Source organism: Gorilla gorilla, chromosome Y (assembly GCF_029281585.2).
Source record: "Gorilla gorilla gorilla isolate KB3781 chromosome Y, NHGRI_mGorGor1-v2.1_pri, whole genome shotgun sequence".
NCBI lineage: Eukaryota > Metazoa > Chordata > Mammalia > Primates > Hominidae > Gorilla > Gorilla gorilla.
The window spans coordinates 24,151,451-24,168,144 of NC_073248.2; positions in this window are offsets into that span (position 1 = coordinate 24,151,451).

A 16,694-nucleotide genomic window follows, 5' to 3' on the forward strand; every position below is an offset into this window, starting at 1 on the left:
AATGTGCTCTGCCTAAAGGAAGTTTCAGTTCTGTGTGTTGAATACATGCAACCCAAAGAAGTTACTGAGAATTCTTCTGTCTAGCATTGGATGAAGGAATCCCTTTTCCAAAGAAATCCTCAAAGATGTCCAAATATCCACTTGCAGACTTTACAAACAGAGTGTTTCCAAACGGCTCTATGAACAGAAAGGTTAAACTCCGTGAGTGGAACGCACACATCAGAAAGTGGTATCTGAGAATGATTCTCTATTGTTTTTATACGTAGATATTTCCTTTTCTACCATTGGCCCCAAGGGGCTTGAAATCTCCTCTTGCAAATTCCACAAAAGATTGTTTGAAATCTGCTCTGTCTAAAGGAAGGTTCAACTCTGTGAGTTGAAAACACGCAACCCAAAGAAGTTACTAAGAAATCTTGTGTCTCGCATTAGATTGATAAATCCGGTTTCCAATGAAATCCTCAAAGAGGTCCAAATATCCACTTGAAGACTTTACAAAGGGAGTGTTTCCAAACTGCTCTATGAAAACGAAGGTTAAACTCTGTGAGTGGAACGAACGCATCACAAAGTGGTTTCTGAGAATGATTGTCTCTAGTTTTTATATGAAGATATTTCCGTTTCTACCATTGGCCCAAAGCGCTTGAAATGTCCACTTGCAAATTCCACAAAAAGAGTGTTTCAAATCCGCTCTGTCTAAAGGGAGGTTCAACACTGTGAGTTGAATACATGCAAACCAAAGAAGTTACTGAGAATTCTTCTGTCTAGCATTTGATGAAGAAAACCCGTTAACAACGAAATCCTCAAGGAGGTCCAATTATCCACTTGCACACATTACAAACAGAGTGTTCCCAAACCGCTCTATGAAAGGAAAAAGTTAAACTCTGTGATTGGAACGCACACATCACAAGGTTGTTTCTGAACATGATTCTCTGTAGTTTTTATACGAAGATATCTCCTTTTCTACCTGTGGCCGAAAAGCGCTTGAAATCTCCACTTGTAAATTCGATAAAAAGAGTGTTTCAAAAATGTTCTGTCTAAAAGAAGATTCAACTCTGTGAGTTGAGTACACGCAACCCAAAGAAGTTACTGAGAATTCTTCTGTCTAGCACTAGATGAAGAAATCCCGTTTCGAACGAAATACTCAAGGAGGTCCAAATATCAACTTGCAGACTTTACAAACAGAGTGTTTCGAAACTGCTCTATGAAAAGAAAGGTTAAACGCTGTGTGTGGAACACACACATCACAAGGTGGTTTCTGAAAATGATTCTCTGTAGTTTTTGTACGAAGATATTTCCTTTTCTTCCGTTGACCCCAAAGTGCTTGAAATCTCCAATTGCAATTTCAACAAAAAGAGTGTTTCAAATCTGCTCACTCTAAAGGAAGGTTCAACTCTATGAGTGGAATACACGCAACCCAAAGAAGTTACTGAGATTTCTTCTGACTAGCATTAGATGAAGAAATCCCGTCTCCAACGAAATCCTCAAAGAGATCCAAATATCCACTTGCAGATGTTACAGAGTGTTTCCCAACTGCTCTATGAAAAGAAAGGTTAAACGCTGTGAGTGGAACGCACAGATCACAAAGTGGTTTCTGAGAATGATTCTCTCTAGTTTAAATACGAAGATATTTCCTTTTATACAATTGGTCCCAATGCGCTAGAAATCTCCACTTGCAAATCCCACAAAAGAGTGTTTCAAATCTGCTCTCTCTAAAGGAAGGTTCAACTCTGTGAGGTGAATACATGCAACCCAAAGAAGTTACTGAGGATTCTTCTGTCTAGCACTAGATAAAGAAAACCCGTTTCCAACGAAATCGTCAAAGAGGTCCAAATATCCTCTTGCAGAATTTACAAACAGAGTGTTTCCAAACTGCTCCATGGAAGAAAGGTTAAACTCTATGTGTGGAACGCACACATAAAGACGTGGTTTCTCAGAATGATTCTCTAGAGTTTTTATAGGAAGATATTCCCTTTTCTTCCTTTGACATCAAAGCGCTTGGAATCTCCACTTGTAAATTCCACAAAAAGAATGTTTCAAATCTGTTCTCTCTAAAAGAAGGTTCAATTCTATGAGTTGAATACACGCAACCCAAAGAAGTTACTGAGAATTCTTCTGTCTAGCATTTGATGAAGAAAACCCGTTAACAACGAAATCCTCAAGGAGGTCCAATTATCCACTTGCACACATTACAAACAGAGTGTTCCCAAACTGCTCTATGAAAGGAAAAAGTTAAACTCTGTGATTGGAACGCACACATCACAATGTTGTTTCTGAACATGATTCTCTGTAGTTTTTATACGAAGAAATCTCCTTTTCTACCTGTGGCCGAAAAGCGCATGAAATCTCCACTTGTAAATTCGATAAAAAGAGAGTTTCAAAAATGTTCTGTCTAAAAGAACATTCAACTCTGTGAGTTGAGTACACGCAACCCAAAGAAGTTACTGAGAATTTTTCTGTCTAGCATTAGATGAAGAAATCCGGTTACCAACGAAATCTTCAAAGAGGTCGATTTATCCACTTGCAGACATTACAAACAGAGTGTTTCCAAACTGCTCTATGAAAATAAGGTTAAACCCTGTGAGTGGAACGCACACATCACGAAATGGTTTCTGAGAATGATTCTCTGTAGTTTTTATACGAAGATATTCCTTTTCTACATTTGGACCCAATGTGCTTGAAATCTCCACTTGCAATTTCCACAAAAAAGAGTGTTTCAGAGCTGCTCTGTCTAAAGGAAGGTTAAACTCTGTGAATTGAATACACGCAACGCAAAGAAGTTACTGAGAATTCTCCTGTCAAGCATTAGATGAAGAAATCCCGTTTCCAATGAAATCCACAAAGAGGTCCAAATATCCACTTGCAGAAGGTACAAACACAGTGTTTCCAAACTGCTCTATGAAAGGAAATGTTAGGCTCTGTGAGTGTAACACACACATCACAAAGTGGTTTCTAAGAATGATTCTCTATTGTTTTTATAGGAAGATATTTCCTTTTCTACCTTTGACCCCAAAACTCTTGAAATCTCCAATTTCAAATTCCACAAAAAGTGTGTTTCAAATCTGCTCTGCTTAGAGGAAGGTTAAACTCTGTGAGTTGAATACACGCAACACAAAGAAGTTACTGAGAATTCTTCTGTCTAGCATTAGATGAAGGAATCCCGTTTCCAACGAAATCCACAAGAAGGCCCAAATATCCACTGCCGACTTTACAAACAGAGTGTTTCCAAACTGCTCTGTGAAAAGATAGGTTAAACTCTGTGAGTGGAATGCACACATCACAAAGTGGTTTCGGAGAATGATTCTCTCTAGTTTTTATTCGAAGATATTACCTTTTCTACCACTGACCCCAAGGGGCTTGAAATCTCCACTTGCAAATTCCTCAAAAAGAGTGTTTCAAATGTGCTCTGCCTAAAGGAAGTTTCAGTTCTGTGTGTTGAATACATGCAACCCAAAGAAGTTACTGAGAATTCTTCTGTCTAGCATTGGATGAAGGAATCCCTTTTCCAAAGAAATCCTCAAAGATGTCCAAATATCCACTTGCAGACTTTACAAACAGAGTGTTTCCAAACGGCTCTATGAACAGAAAGGTTAAACTCCGTGAGTGGAACGCACACATCAGAAAGTGGTATCTGAGAATGATTCTCTATTGTTTTTATACGTAGATATTTCCTTTTCTACCATTGGCCCCAAGGGGCTTGAAATCTCCTCTTGCAAATTCCACAAAAGATTGTTTGAAATCTGCTCTGTCTAAAGGAAGGTTCAACTCTGTGAGTTGAAAACACGCAACCCAAAGAAGTTACTAAGAAATCTTGTGTCTCGCATTAGATTGATAAATCCGGATTCCAATGAAATCCTCAAAGAGGTCCAAATATCCACTTGAAGACTTTACAAAGGGAGTGTTTCCAAACTGCTCTATGAAAACGAAGGTTAAACTCTGTGAGTGGAACAAACGCATCACAAAGTGGTTTCTGAGAATGATTGTCTCTAGTTTTTATATGAAGATATTTCCGTTTCTACCATTGGCCCAAAGCGCTTGAAATGTCCACTTGCAAATTCCACAAAAAGAGTGTTTCAAATCCGCTCTGTCTAAAGGAAGTTTCAACACTGTGAGTTGAATACATGCAAACCAAAGAAGTTACTGAGAATTCTTCTGTCTAGCATTTGATGAAGAAAACCCATTAACAACGAAATCCTCAAGGAGGTCCAATTATCCACTTGCACACATTACAAACAGAGTGTTCCCAAACCGCTCTATGAAAGGAAAAAGTTAAACTCTGTGATTGGAACACACACATCACAAGGTTGTTTCTGAACATGATTCTCTGTAGTTTTTATACGAAGATATCTCCTTTTCTACCTGTGGCCGAAAAGCGCTTGAAATCTCCACTTGTAAATTCGATAAAAAGAGTGTTTCAAAAATGTTCTGTCTAAAAGAAGATTCAACTCTGTGAGTTGAGTACACGCAACCCAAAGAAGTTACTGAGAATTCTTCTGTCTAGCACTAGATGAAGAAATCCCGTTTCGAACGAAATACTCAAGGAGGTCCAAATATCAACTTGCAGACTTTACAAACAGAGTGTTTTGAAACTGCTCTATGAAAAGAAAGGTTAAACGCTGTGTGTGGAACACACACATCACAAGGTGGTTTCTGAAAATGATTCTCTGTAGTTTTTGTACGAAGATATTTCCTTTTCTTCCGTTGACCCCAAAGTGCTTGAAATCTCCAATTGCAATTTCAACAAAAAGAGTGTTTCAAATCTGCTCACTCTAAAGGAAGGTTCAACTCTATGAGTGGAATACACGCAACCCAAAGAAGTTACTGAGATTTCTTCTGACTAGCATTAGATGAAGAAATCCCGTCTCCAACGAAATCCTCAAAGAGATCCAAATATCCACTTGCAGATGTTACAGAGTGTTTCCCAACTGCTCTATGAAAAGAAATGTTAAACGCTGTGAGTGGAACGCACAGATCACAAAGTGGTTTCTGAGAATGATTCTCTCTAGTTTAAATACGAAGATATTTCCTTTTATACAATTGGTCCCAATGCGCTAGAAATCTCCACTTGCAAATCCCACAAAAGAGTGTTTCAAATCTGCTCTCTCTAAAGGAAGGTTCAACTCTGTGAGGTGAATACATGCAACCCAAAGAAGTTACTGAGGATTCTTCTGTCTAGCACTAGATAAAGAAAACCCGTTTCCAACGAAATCGTCAAAGAGGTCCAAATATCCTCTTGCAGAATTTACAAACAGAGTGTTTCCAAACTGCTCCATGGAAGAAACGTTAAACTCTATGTGTGGAACGCACACATAAAGACGTGGTTTCTCAGAATGATTCTCTAGAGTTTTTATAGGAAGATATTCCCTTTTCTTCCTTTGACATCAAAGCGCTTGGAATCTCCACTTGTAAATTCCACAAAAAGAATGTTTCAAATCTGTTCTCTCTAAAAGAAGGTTCAATTCTGTGAGTTGAATACACGCAACCCAAAGAAGTTACTGAGAATTCTTCTGTCTAGCATTTGATGAAGAAAACCCGTTAACAACGAAATCCTCAAGGAGGTCCAATTATCCACTTGCACACATTACAAACAGAGTGTTCCCAAACTGCTCTATGAAAGGAAAAAGTTAAACTCTGTGATTGGAACGCACACATCACAAGGTTGTTTCTGAACATGATTCTCTGTAGTTTTTATACGAAGATATCTCCTTTTCTACCTGTGGCCGAAAAGCGCATGAAATCTCCACTTGTAAATTCGATAAAAAGAGAGTTTCAAAAATGTTCTGTCTAAAAGAACATTCAACTCTGTGAGTTGAGTACACGCAACCCAAAGAAGTTACTGAGAATTTTTCTGTCTAGCATTAGATGAAGAAATCCGGTTACCAACGAAATCTTCAAAGAGGTCGATTTATCCACTTGCAGACATTACAAACAGAGTGTTTCCAAACTGCTCTATGAAAATAAGGTTAAACCCTGTGAGTGGAACGCACACATCACGAAATGGTTTCTGAGAATGATTCTCTGTAGTTTTTATACGAAGATATTCCTTTTCTACATTTGGACCCAATGTGCTTGAAATCTCCACTTGCAATTTCCACAAAAAAGAGTGTTTCAGAGCTGCTCTGTCTAAAGGAAGGTTAAACTCTGTGAATTGAATACACGCAACGCAAAGAAGTTACTGAGAATTCTCCTGTCAAGCATTAGATGAAGAAATCCCGTTTCCAATGAAATCCACAAAGAGGTCCAAATATCCACTTGCAGAAGGTACAAACACAGTGTTTCCAAACTGCTCTATGAAAGGAAATGTTAGGCTCTGTGAGTGTAACACACACATCACAAAGTGGTTTCTAAGAATGATTCTCTATTGTTTTTATAGGAAGATATTTCCTTTTCTACCTTTGACCCCAAAACTCTTGAAATCTCCAATTTCAAATTCCACAAAAAGTGTGTTTCAAATCTGCTCTGCTTAGAGGAAGGTTAAACTCTGTGAGTTGAATACACGCAACACAAAGAAGTTACTGAGAATTCTTCTGTCTAGCATTAGATGAAGGAATCCCATTTCCAACGAAATCCACAAGAAGGCCCAAATATCCACTGCCGACTTTACAAACAGAGTGTTTCCAAACTGCTCTATGAAAAGATAGGTTAAACTCTGTGAGTGGAATGCACACATCACAAAGTGGTTTCGGAGAATGATTCTCTCTAGTTTTTATTCGAAGATATTACCTTTTCTACCACTGACCCCAAGGGGCTTGAAATCTCCACTTGCAAATTCCTCAAAAAGAGTGTTTCAAATGTGCTCTGCCTAAAGGAAGTTTCAGTTCTGTGTGTTGAATACATGCAACCCAAAGAAGTTACTGAGAATTCTTCTGTCTAGCATTGGATGAAGGAATCCCTTTTCCAAAGAAATCCTCAAAGATGTCCAAATATCCACTTGCAGACTTTACAAACAGAGTGTTTCCAAACGGCTCTATGAACAGAAAGGTTAAACTCCGTGAGTGGAACGCACACATCAGAAAGTGGTATCTGAGAATGATTCTCTATTGTTTTTATACGTAGATATTTCCTTTTCTACCATTGGCCCCAAGGGGCTTGAAATCTCCTCTTGCAAATTCCACAAAAGATTGTTTGAAATCTGCTCTGTCTAAAGGAAGGTTCAACTCTGTGAGTTGAAAACACGCAACACAAAGGTGGTTTCTGAAAATGATTCTCTGTAGTTTTTGTACGAATATATTTCCTTTTCTTCCATTGACCCCAAAGTGCTTGAAATCTCCAATTGCAATTTCAACAGAAAGAGTGTTTCAAATCTGCTCACTCAAAAGGAAGGTTCAACTCTATGAGTGGAATACACGCAACCCAAAGAAGTTACTGAGATTTCTTCTGACTAGCATTAGATGAAGAAATCCCGTCTCCAACGAAATCCTCAAAGAGATCCAAATATCCACTTGCAGATGTTACAGAGTGTTTCCCAACTGCTCTATGAAAAGAAAGGTTAAACGCTGTGAGTGGAACGCCCAGATCACAAAGTGGTTTCTGAGAATGATTCTCTCTAGTTTAAATACGAAGATATTTCCTTTTATACAATTGGTCCCAAAGCGCTAGAAATCTCCACTTGCAAACCCCACAAAAGAGTGTTTCAAATCTGCTCTCTCTAAAGGAAGGTTCAACTCTGTGAGGTGAATACATGCAACCCAAAGAAGTTACTGAGGATTCTTCTGTCTAGCACTAGATAAAGAAAACCCGTTTCCAAAGAAATGGTCAAAGAGGTCCAAATATCCTCTTGCAGAATTTACAAACAGAGTGTTTCCTAACTGCTCCATGGAAGAAAGGTTAAACTCTATGAGTGGAACGCACACATAAAGACGTGGTTTCTCAGAATGATTCTCTAGAGTTTTTATAGGAAGATATTCCCTTTTCTTCCTTTGACATCAAAGCGCTTGAATCTCCACTTGTAAATTCCACAAAAAGAATGTTTCAAATCTGTTCTCTCTAAAAGAAGGTTCAATTCTGTGAGTTGAATACACGCAACCCAAAGAAGTTACTGAGAATTTTTCTGTCTAGCATTTGATGAAGAAAACCCGTTAACAACGAAATCCTCAAGGAGGTCCAATTATCCACTTGCACACATTACAAACAGAGTGTTCCCAAACCGCTCTATTAAAGGAAAAAGTTAAACTCTGTGATTGGAACGCACACATCACAAGGTTGTTTCTGAACATGATTCTCTGTAGTTTTTATACGAAGATATCTCCTTTTCTACCTGTGGCCGAAAAGCGCATGAAATCTCCACTTGTAAATTCGATAAAAAGAGTGTTTCAAAAATGTTCTGTCTAAGAGAAGATTCAACTCTGTGAGTTGAGTACACGCAACCCAAAGAAGTTACTGAGAATTTTTCTGTCTAGCATTAGATGAAGAAATCCGGTTACCAACGAAATCTTCAAAGAGGTCGATTTATCCACTTGCAGACATTACAAACAGAGTGTTTCCGAACTGCTCTATGAAAAGAAAGGTTAAACGCTGTGAGTGGAACGCACACATCACGAAATGGTTTCTGAGAATGATTCTCTGTAGTTTTTATACGAAGATATTCCTTTTCTACATTTGGACCCAATGTGCTTGAAATCTCCACTTGCAATTTCCACAAAAAAGAGAGTTTCAGAGCTGCTCTGTCTAAAGGAAGGTTAAATTCTGTGAATTGAATACACGCAACGCAAAGAAGTTACTGAGAATTCTCCTGTCAAGCATTAGATGAAGAAATCCCGTTTCCAATGAAATCCACAAAGAGGTCCAAATATCCACTTGCAGAAGGTACAAACACAGTGTTTCCAAACTGCTCTATGAAAGGAAATGTTAGGCTCTGTGAGTGTAACACACACATCACAAAGTGGTTTCTAAGAATGATTCTCCATTGTTTTTATAGGAAGATATTTCCTTTTCTACCTTTGACCCCAAAACTCTTGAAATCTCCAATTTCAAATTCCACAAAAAGTGTGTTTCAAATCTGCTCTGCTTAGAGGAAGGTTAAACACTGTGAGTTGAATACACGCAACACAAAGAAGTTACTGAGAATTCTTCTGTCTAGCATTAGATGAAGGAATCCCGTTTCCAACGAAATCCACAAGAAGGCCCAAATATCCACTGCCGACTTTAGAAACAGAGTGTTTCCAAACTGCTCTGTGAAATGATAGGTTAAACTCCGTGAGTGGAATGCACACATCACAAAGTGGTTTCGGAGAATGATTCTCTCTAGGTTTTATTCGAAGATATTACCTTTTCTACCACTGACCCCAAGGGGCTTGAAATCTCCACTTGCAAATTCCTCAAAAAGAGTGTTTCAAATGTGCTCTGCCTAAAGGAAGTTTCAGTTCTGTGTGTTGAATACACGCAACCCAAAGAAGTTACTGAGAATTCTTCTGTCTAGCACTGGATGAAGGAATCCATTTTCCAAAGAAATCCTCAAAGATATCCAAATATCCACTTGCAGACTTTACAAACAGAGTGTTTCCAAACGGCTCTATGAACAGAAAGGTTAAACTCCGTGAGTGGAACGCACACATCAGAAAGTGGTATCTGAGAATGATTCTCTATTGTTTTTATACGTAGATATTTCCTTTTCTACCTTTGGCCCCAAGGGGCTTGAAATCTCCTCTTGCAAATTCCACAAAAGATTGTTTGAAATCTGCTCTGTCTAAAGGAAGGTTCAACTCTGTGAGTTGAAAACACGCAACCCAAAGAAGTTACTAAGAAATCTTGTGTCTCGCATTAGATTGATAAATCCGGTTTCCAATGAAATCCTCAAAGAGGTCCAAATATCCACTTGAAGACTTTACAAAGGGAGTGTTGCCAAACTGCTCTATGAAAACGAAGGTTAAACTCTGTGAGTGGAACGAACGCATCACAAAGTGGTTTCTGAGAATGATTGTCTCTAGTTTTTATATGAAGATATTTCCGTTTCTACCATTGGCCCAAAGCGCTTGAAATGTCCACTTGCAAATTCCACAAAAAGAGTGTTTCAAATCCGCTCTGTCTAAAGGAAGGTTCAAAACTGTGAGTTGAATACATGCAAACCAAAGAAGTTACTGAGAATTCTTCTGTCTAGCATTTGATGAAGAAAACCCGTTAACAACGAAATCCTCAAGGAGGTCCAATTATCCACTTCCACACATTACAAACAGAGTGTTCCCAAACCGCTCTATGAAAGGAAAAAGTTAAACTCTGTGATTGGAACGCACACATCACAAGGTTGTTTCTGAACATGATTCTCTGTAGTTTTTATACGAAGATATCTCCTTTTCTACCTGTGGCCGAAAAGCGCTTGAAATCTCCACTTGTAAATTCGATAAAAAGAGTGTTTCAAAAATGTTCTGTCTAAAAGAAGATTCAACTCTGTGAGTTGAGTACACGCAACCCAAAGAAGTTACGGAGAATTTTTCTGTCTAGCATTAGATGAAGAAATCCGGTTACCAACGAAATCTTCAAAGAGGTCGATTTATCCACTTGCAGACATTACAAACAGAGTGTTTCCGAACTGCTCTATGAAAAGAAAGGTTAAACGCTGTGAGTGGAACGCACACATCACGAAATGGTTTCTGAGAATGAATCTCTGTAGTTTTTATACGAAGATATTCCTTTTCTACATTTGGACCCAATGTGCTTGAAATCTCCACTTGCAATTTCCACAAAAAAGAGTGTTTCAGAGCTGCTCTGTCTAAAGGAAGGTTAAATTCTGTGAATTGAATACACGCAACGCAAAGAAGTTACTGAGAATTCTCCTGTCAAGCATTAGATGAAGAAATCCCGTTTCCAATGAAATCCACAAAGAGGTCCAAATATCCACTTGCAGAAGGTACAAACACAGTGTTTCCAAACTGCTCTATGAAAGGAAATGTTAGGCTCTGTGAGTGTAACGCACACATCACAAAGTGGTTTCTAAGAATGATTCTCTATTGTTTTTATAGGAAGATATTTCCTTTTCTACTTTTGACCCCAAAACTCTTGAAATCTCCAATTTCAAATTCCACAAAAAGTGTGTTTCAAATCTGCTCTGCTTAGAGGAAGGTTAAACTCTGTGAGTTGAATACACGCAACACAAAGAAGTTACTGAGAATTCTTCTGTCTAGCATTAGATGAAGGAATCCCGTTTCCAACGAAATCCACAAGAAGGCCCATATATCCACTGCCGACTTTACAAACAGAGTGTTTCCAAACTGCTCTGTGAAAACATAGGTTAAACTCCGTGAGTGGAATGCACACATCACAAAGTGGTTTCGGAGAATGATTCTCTCTAGGTTTTATTCGAAGATATTACCTTTTCTACCACTGACCCCAAGGGGCTTGAAATCTCCACTTGCAAATTCCTCAAAAAGAGTGTTTCAAATGTGCTCTGCCTAAAGGAAGTTTCAGTTCTGTGTGTTGAATACACGCAACCCAAAGAAGTTACTGAGAATTCTTCTGTCTAGCATTGGATGAAGGAATCCCTTTTCCAAAGAAATCCTCAAAGATGTCCAAATATCCACTTGCAGACTTTACAAACAGAGTGTTTCCAAACGGCTCTATGAACAGAAAGGTTAAACTCCGTGAGTGGAACGCACACATCAGAAAGTGGTATCTGAGAATGATTCTCTATTGTTTTTATACGTAGATATTTCCTTTTCTACCATTGGCCCCAAGGGGCTTGAAATCTCCTCTTGCAAATTCCACAAAAGATTGTTTGAAATCTGCTCTGTCTAAAGGAATGTTCAACTCTGTGAGTTGAAAACACGCAACCCAAAGAAGTTACTAAGAAATCTTGTGTCTCGCATTAGATTGATAAATCCGGTTTCCAATGAAATCCTCAAAGAGGTCCAAATATCCACTTGAAGACTTTACAAAGGGAGTGTTTCCAAACTGCTCTATGAAAACGAAGGTTAAACTCTGTGAGTGGAACGAACGCATCACAAAGTGGTTTCTGAGAATGATTGTCTCTAGTTTTTATATGAAGATATTTCCGTTTCTACCATTGGCCCAAAGCGCTTGAAATGTCCACTTGCAAATTCCACAAAAAGAGTGTTTCAAATCCGCTCTGTCTAAAGGAAGGTTCAAAACTGTGAGTTGAATACATGCAAACCAAAGAAGTTACTGAGAATTCTTCTGTCTAGCATTTGATGAAGAAAACCCGTTAACAACGAAATCCTCAAGGAGGTCCAATTATCCACTTGCACACATTACAAACAGAGTGTTCCCAAACCGCTCTATGAAAGGAAAAAGTTAAACTCTGTGATTGGAACGCACACATCACAAGGTTGTTTCTGAACATGATTCTCTGTAGTTTATATACGAAGATATCTCCTTTTCTACCTGTGGCCGAAAAGCGCTTGAAATCTCCACTTGTAAATTCGATAAAAAGAGTGTTTCAAAAATGTTCTGTCTAAAAGAAGATTCAACTCTGTGAGTTGAGTACACGCAACCCAAAGAAGTTACTGAGAATTTTTCTGTCTAGCATTAGATGGAGAAATCCGGTTACCAACGAAATCCTCAAAGAGGTCGATTTATCCACTTGCAGACATTAGAAACAGAGTGTATCCGAACTGCTCTATGAAAAGAAAGGTTAAACGCTGTGAGTGGAACGCACACATCACGAAATGGTTTCTGAGAATGATTCTCTGTAGTTTTTATACGAAGATATTCCTTTTCTACATTTGGACCCAATGTGCTTGAAATCTCCACTTGCAATTTCCACAAAAAAGAGTGTTTCAGAGCTGCTCTGTCTAAAGGAAGGTTAAATTCTGTGAATTGAATACACGCAACGCAAAGAAGTTACTGAGAATTCTCCTGTCAAGCATTAGATGAAGAAATCCCGTTTCCAATGAAATCCACAAAGAGGTCCAAATATCCACTTGCAGAAGGTACAAACACAGTGTTTCCAAACTGCTCTATGAAAGGAAATGTTAGGCTCTGTGAGTGTAACACACACATCACAAAGTGGTTTCTAAGAATGATTCTCTATTGTTTTTATAGGAAGATATTTCCTTTTCTACCTTTGACCCCAAAACTCTTGAAATCTCCAATTTCAAATTCCACAAAAAGTGTGTTTCAAATCTGCTCTGCTTAGAGGAAGGTTAAACTCTGTGAGTTGAATACACGCAACACAAAGAAGTTACTGAGAATTCTTCTGTCTAGCATTAGATGAAGGAATCCCGTTTCCAATGAAATCCACAAGAAGACCCGTATATCCACTGCCGACTTTACAAACAGAGTGTTTCCAAACTGCTCTGTGAAAAGATAGGTTAAACTCTGTGAGTGGAATGCACACATCACAAAGTGGTTTCAGAGAATGATTCTCCCTAGGTTTTATTCGAAGATATTACCTTTTCTACCACTGACCACAAGGGGCTTGAAATCTCCACTTGCAAATTCCTCAAAAAGAGTGTTTCAAATGTGCTCTTCCTAAAGGAAGTTTCAGTTCTGTGTGTTGAATACACGCAACCCAAAGAAGTTACTGAGAATTCTTCTGTCTAGCATTGGATGAAGGAATCCCTTTTCCAAAGAAATCCTCAAAGATGTCCAAATATCCACTTGCAGACTTTACAAACAGAGTGTTTCCAAACGGCTCTATGAACAGAAAGGTTAAACTCCGTGAGTGGAATGCACACATCAGAAAGTGGTATCTGAGAATGATTCTCTATTGTTTTTATACGTAGATATTTCCTTTTCTACCATTGGCCCCAAGGGGCTTGAAATCTCCTCTTGCAAATTCCACAAAAGATTGTTTGAAATCTGCTCTGTCTAAAGGAAGGTTCAACTCTGTGAGTTGAAAACACGCAACCCAAAGAAGTTACTAAGAAATCTTGTGTCTCGCATTAGATTGATAAATCCGGTTTCCAATGAAATCCTCAAAGAGGTCCAAATATCCACTTGAAGACTTTACAATGGGAGTGTTTCCAAACTGCTCTATGAAAACGAAGGTTAAACACTGTGAGTGGAACGAACGCATCACAAAGTGGTTTCTGAGAATGATTGTCTCTAGTTTTTATATGAAGATATTTCCGTTTCTACCATTGGCCCAAAGCGCTTGAAATGTCCACTTGCAAATTCCACAAAAAGAGTGTTTCAAATCCGCTCTGTCTAAAGGAAGGTTCAACACTGTGAGTTGAATACATGCAAACCAAAGAAGTTACTGAGAATTCTTCTGTCTAGCATTTGATGAAGAAAACCCGTTAACAACGAAATCCTCAAGGAGGTCCAATTATCCACTTGCACACATTACAAACAGAGTGTTCCCAAACCGCTCTATGAAAGGAAAAAGTTAAACTCTGTGATTGGAACGCACGCATCACATGGTTGTTTCTGAACATGATTCTCTGTAGTTTTTATACGAAGATATCTCCTTTTCTACCTGTGGCCGAAAAGCGCTTGAAATCTCCACTTGTAAATTCGATAAAAAGACTGTTTCAAAAATGTTCTGTCTAAAAGAAGATTCAACTCTGTGAGTTGAGTACACGCAACCCAAAGAAGTTACTGAGAATTCTTCTGTCTAGCACTAGATGAAGAAATCCCGTTTCGAACGAAATACTCAAGGAGGTCCAAATATCAACTTGCAGACTTTACAAACAGAGTGTTTCAAAACTGCTCTATGAAAAGAAAGGTTAAACGCTGTGTGTGGAACACACACATCACAAGGTGGTTTCTGAAAATGATTCTCTGTAGTTTTTGTACGAATATATTTCCTTTTCTTCCATTGACCCCAAAGTGCTTGAAATCTCCAATTGCAATTTCAACAAAAAGAGTGTTTCAAATCTGCTCACTCTAAAGGAAGGTTCAACTCTATGAGTGGAATACACGCAACCCAAAGAAGTTACTGAGATTTCTTCTGACTAGCATTAGATGAAGAAATCCCGTCTCCAACGAAATCCTCAAAGAGATCCAAATATCCACTTGCAGATGTTACAGAGTGTTTCCCAACTGCTCTATGAAAAGAAAGGTTAAACGCTGTGAGTGGAACGCACAGATCACAAAGTGGTTTCTGAGAATGATTCTCTCTAGTTTAAATACGAAGATATTTCCTTTTATACAATTGGTCCCAATGCGCTAGAAATCTCCACTTGCAAATCCCACAAAAGAGTGTTTCAAATCTGCTCTCTCTAAAGGAAGGTTCAACTCTGTGAGGTGAATACATGCAACCCAAAGAAGTTACTGAGGATTCTTCTGTCTAGCACTAGATAAAGAAAACCCGTTTCCAACGAAATCGTCAAAGAGGTCCAAATATCCTCTTGCAGAATTTACAAACAGAGTGTTTCCAAACTGCTCCATGGAAGAAAGGTTAAACTCTATGAGTGGAACGCACACATAAAGACGTGGTTTCTCAGAATGATTCTCTAGAGTTTTTATAGGAAGATATTCCCTTTTCTTCCTTTGACATCAAAGTGCTTGGAATCTCCACTTGTAAATTCCACCAAAAGAATGTTTCAAATCTGTTCTCTCTAAAGAAGGTTCAATTCTGTGAGTTGAATACACGCAACCCAAAGAAGTTACTGAGAATTCTTCTGTCTAGCATTTGATGAAGAAAACCCGTTAACAACGAAATCCTCAAGGAGGTCCAATTATCCACTTGCACACATTACAAACAGAGTGTTCCCGAACTGCTCTATGAAAGGAAAAAGTTAAACTCTGTGATTGGAACGCACACATCACAAGGTTGTTTCTGAACATGATTCTCTGTAGTTTTTATACGAAGATATCTCCTTTTCTACCTGTGGCCGAAAAGCGCATGAAATCTCCACTTGTAAATTCGATAAAAAGAGTGTTTCAAAAATGTTCTGTCTAAAAGAAGATTCAACTCTGTGAGTTGAGTACACGCAACCCAAAGAAGTTACTGAGAATTTTTCTGTCTAGCATTAGATGAAGAAATCCGGTTACCAACGAAATCTTCAAAGAGGTCGATTTATTCACTTGCAGACATTACAAACAGAGTGTTTCCAAACTGCCCTATGAAAAGAAAGGTTAAACGCTGTGAGTGGAACGCACACATCACGAAGTGGTTTCTGAGAATGATTCTCTGTAGTTTTTATACGAAGATATTCCTTTTCTTCATTTGTACCCAATGTGCTTGAAATCTCCACTTGCAATTTCCACAAAAAAGAGTGTTTCAGAGCTGCTCTGTCTAAAGGAAGGTTAAACTCTGTGAATTGAATACACGCAACGCAAAGAAGTTACTGAGAATTCTCCTGTCAAGCATTAGATGAAGAAATCCCGTTTCCAATGAAATCCACAAAGAGGTCCAAATATCCACTTGCAGAAGGTACAAACACAGTGTTTCCAAACTGCTCTATGAAAGGAAATGTTAGGCTCTGTGAGTGTAACACACACATCACAAAGTGGTTTCTAAGAATGATTCTCTATTGTTTTTATAGGAAGATATTTCCTTTTCTACCTTTGACCCCAAAACTCTTGAAATCTCCAATTTCAAATTCCACAAAAAGTGTGTTTCAAATCTGCTCTGCTTAGAGGAAGGTTAAACTCTGTGAGTTGAATACACGCAACACAAAGAAGTTACTGAGAATTCTTCTGTCTAGCATTAGATGAAGGAATCCCGTTTCCAACGAAATCCACAAGAAGGCCCAAATATCCACTGCCGACTTTACAAACAGAGTGTTTCCAAACTGCTCTGTGAAAAGATAGGTTAAACTCCGTGAGTGGAATGCACACATCACAAAGTGGTTTCGGAG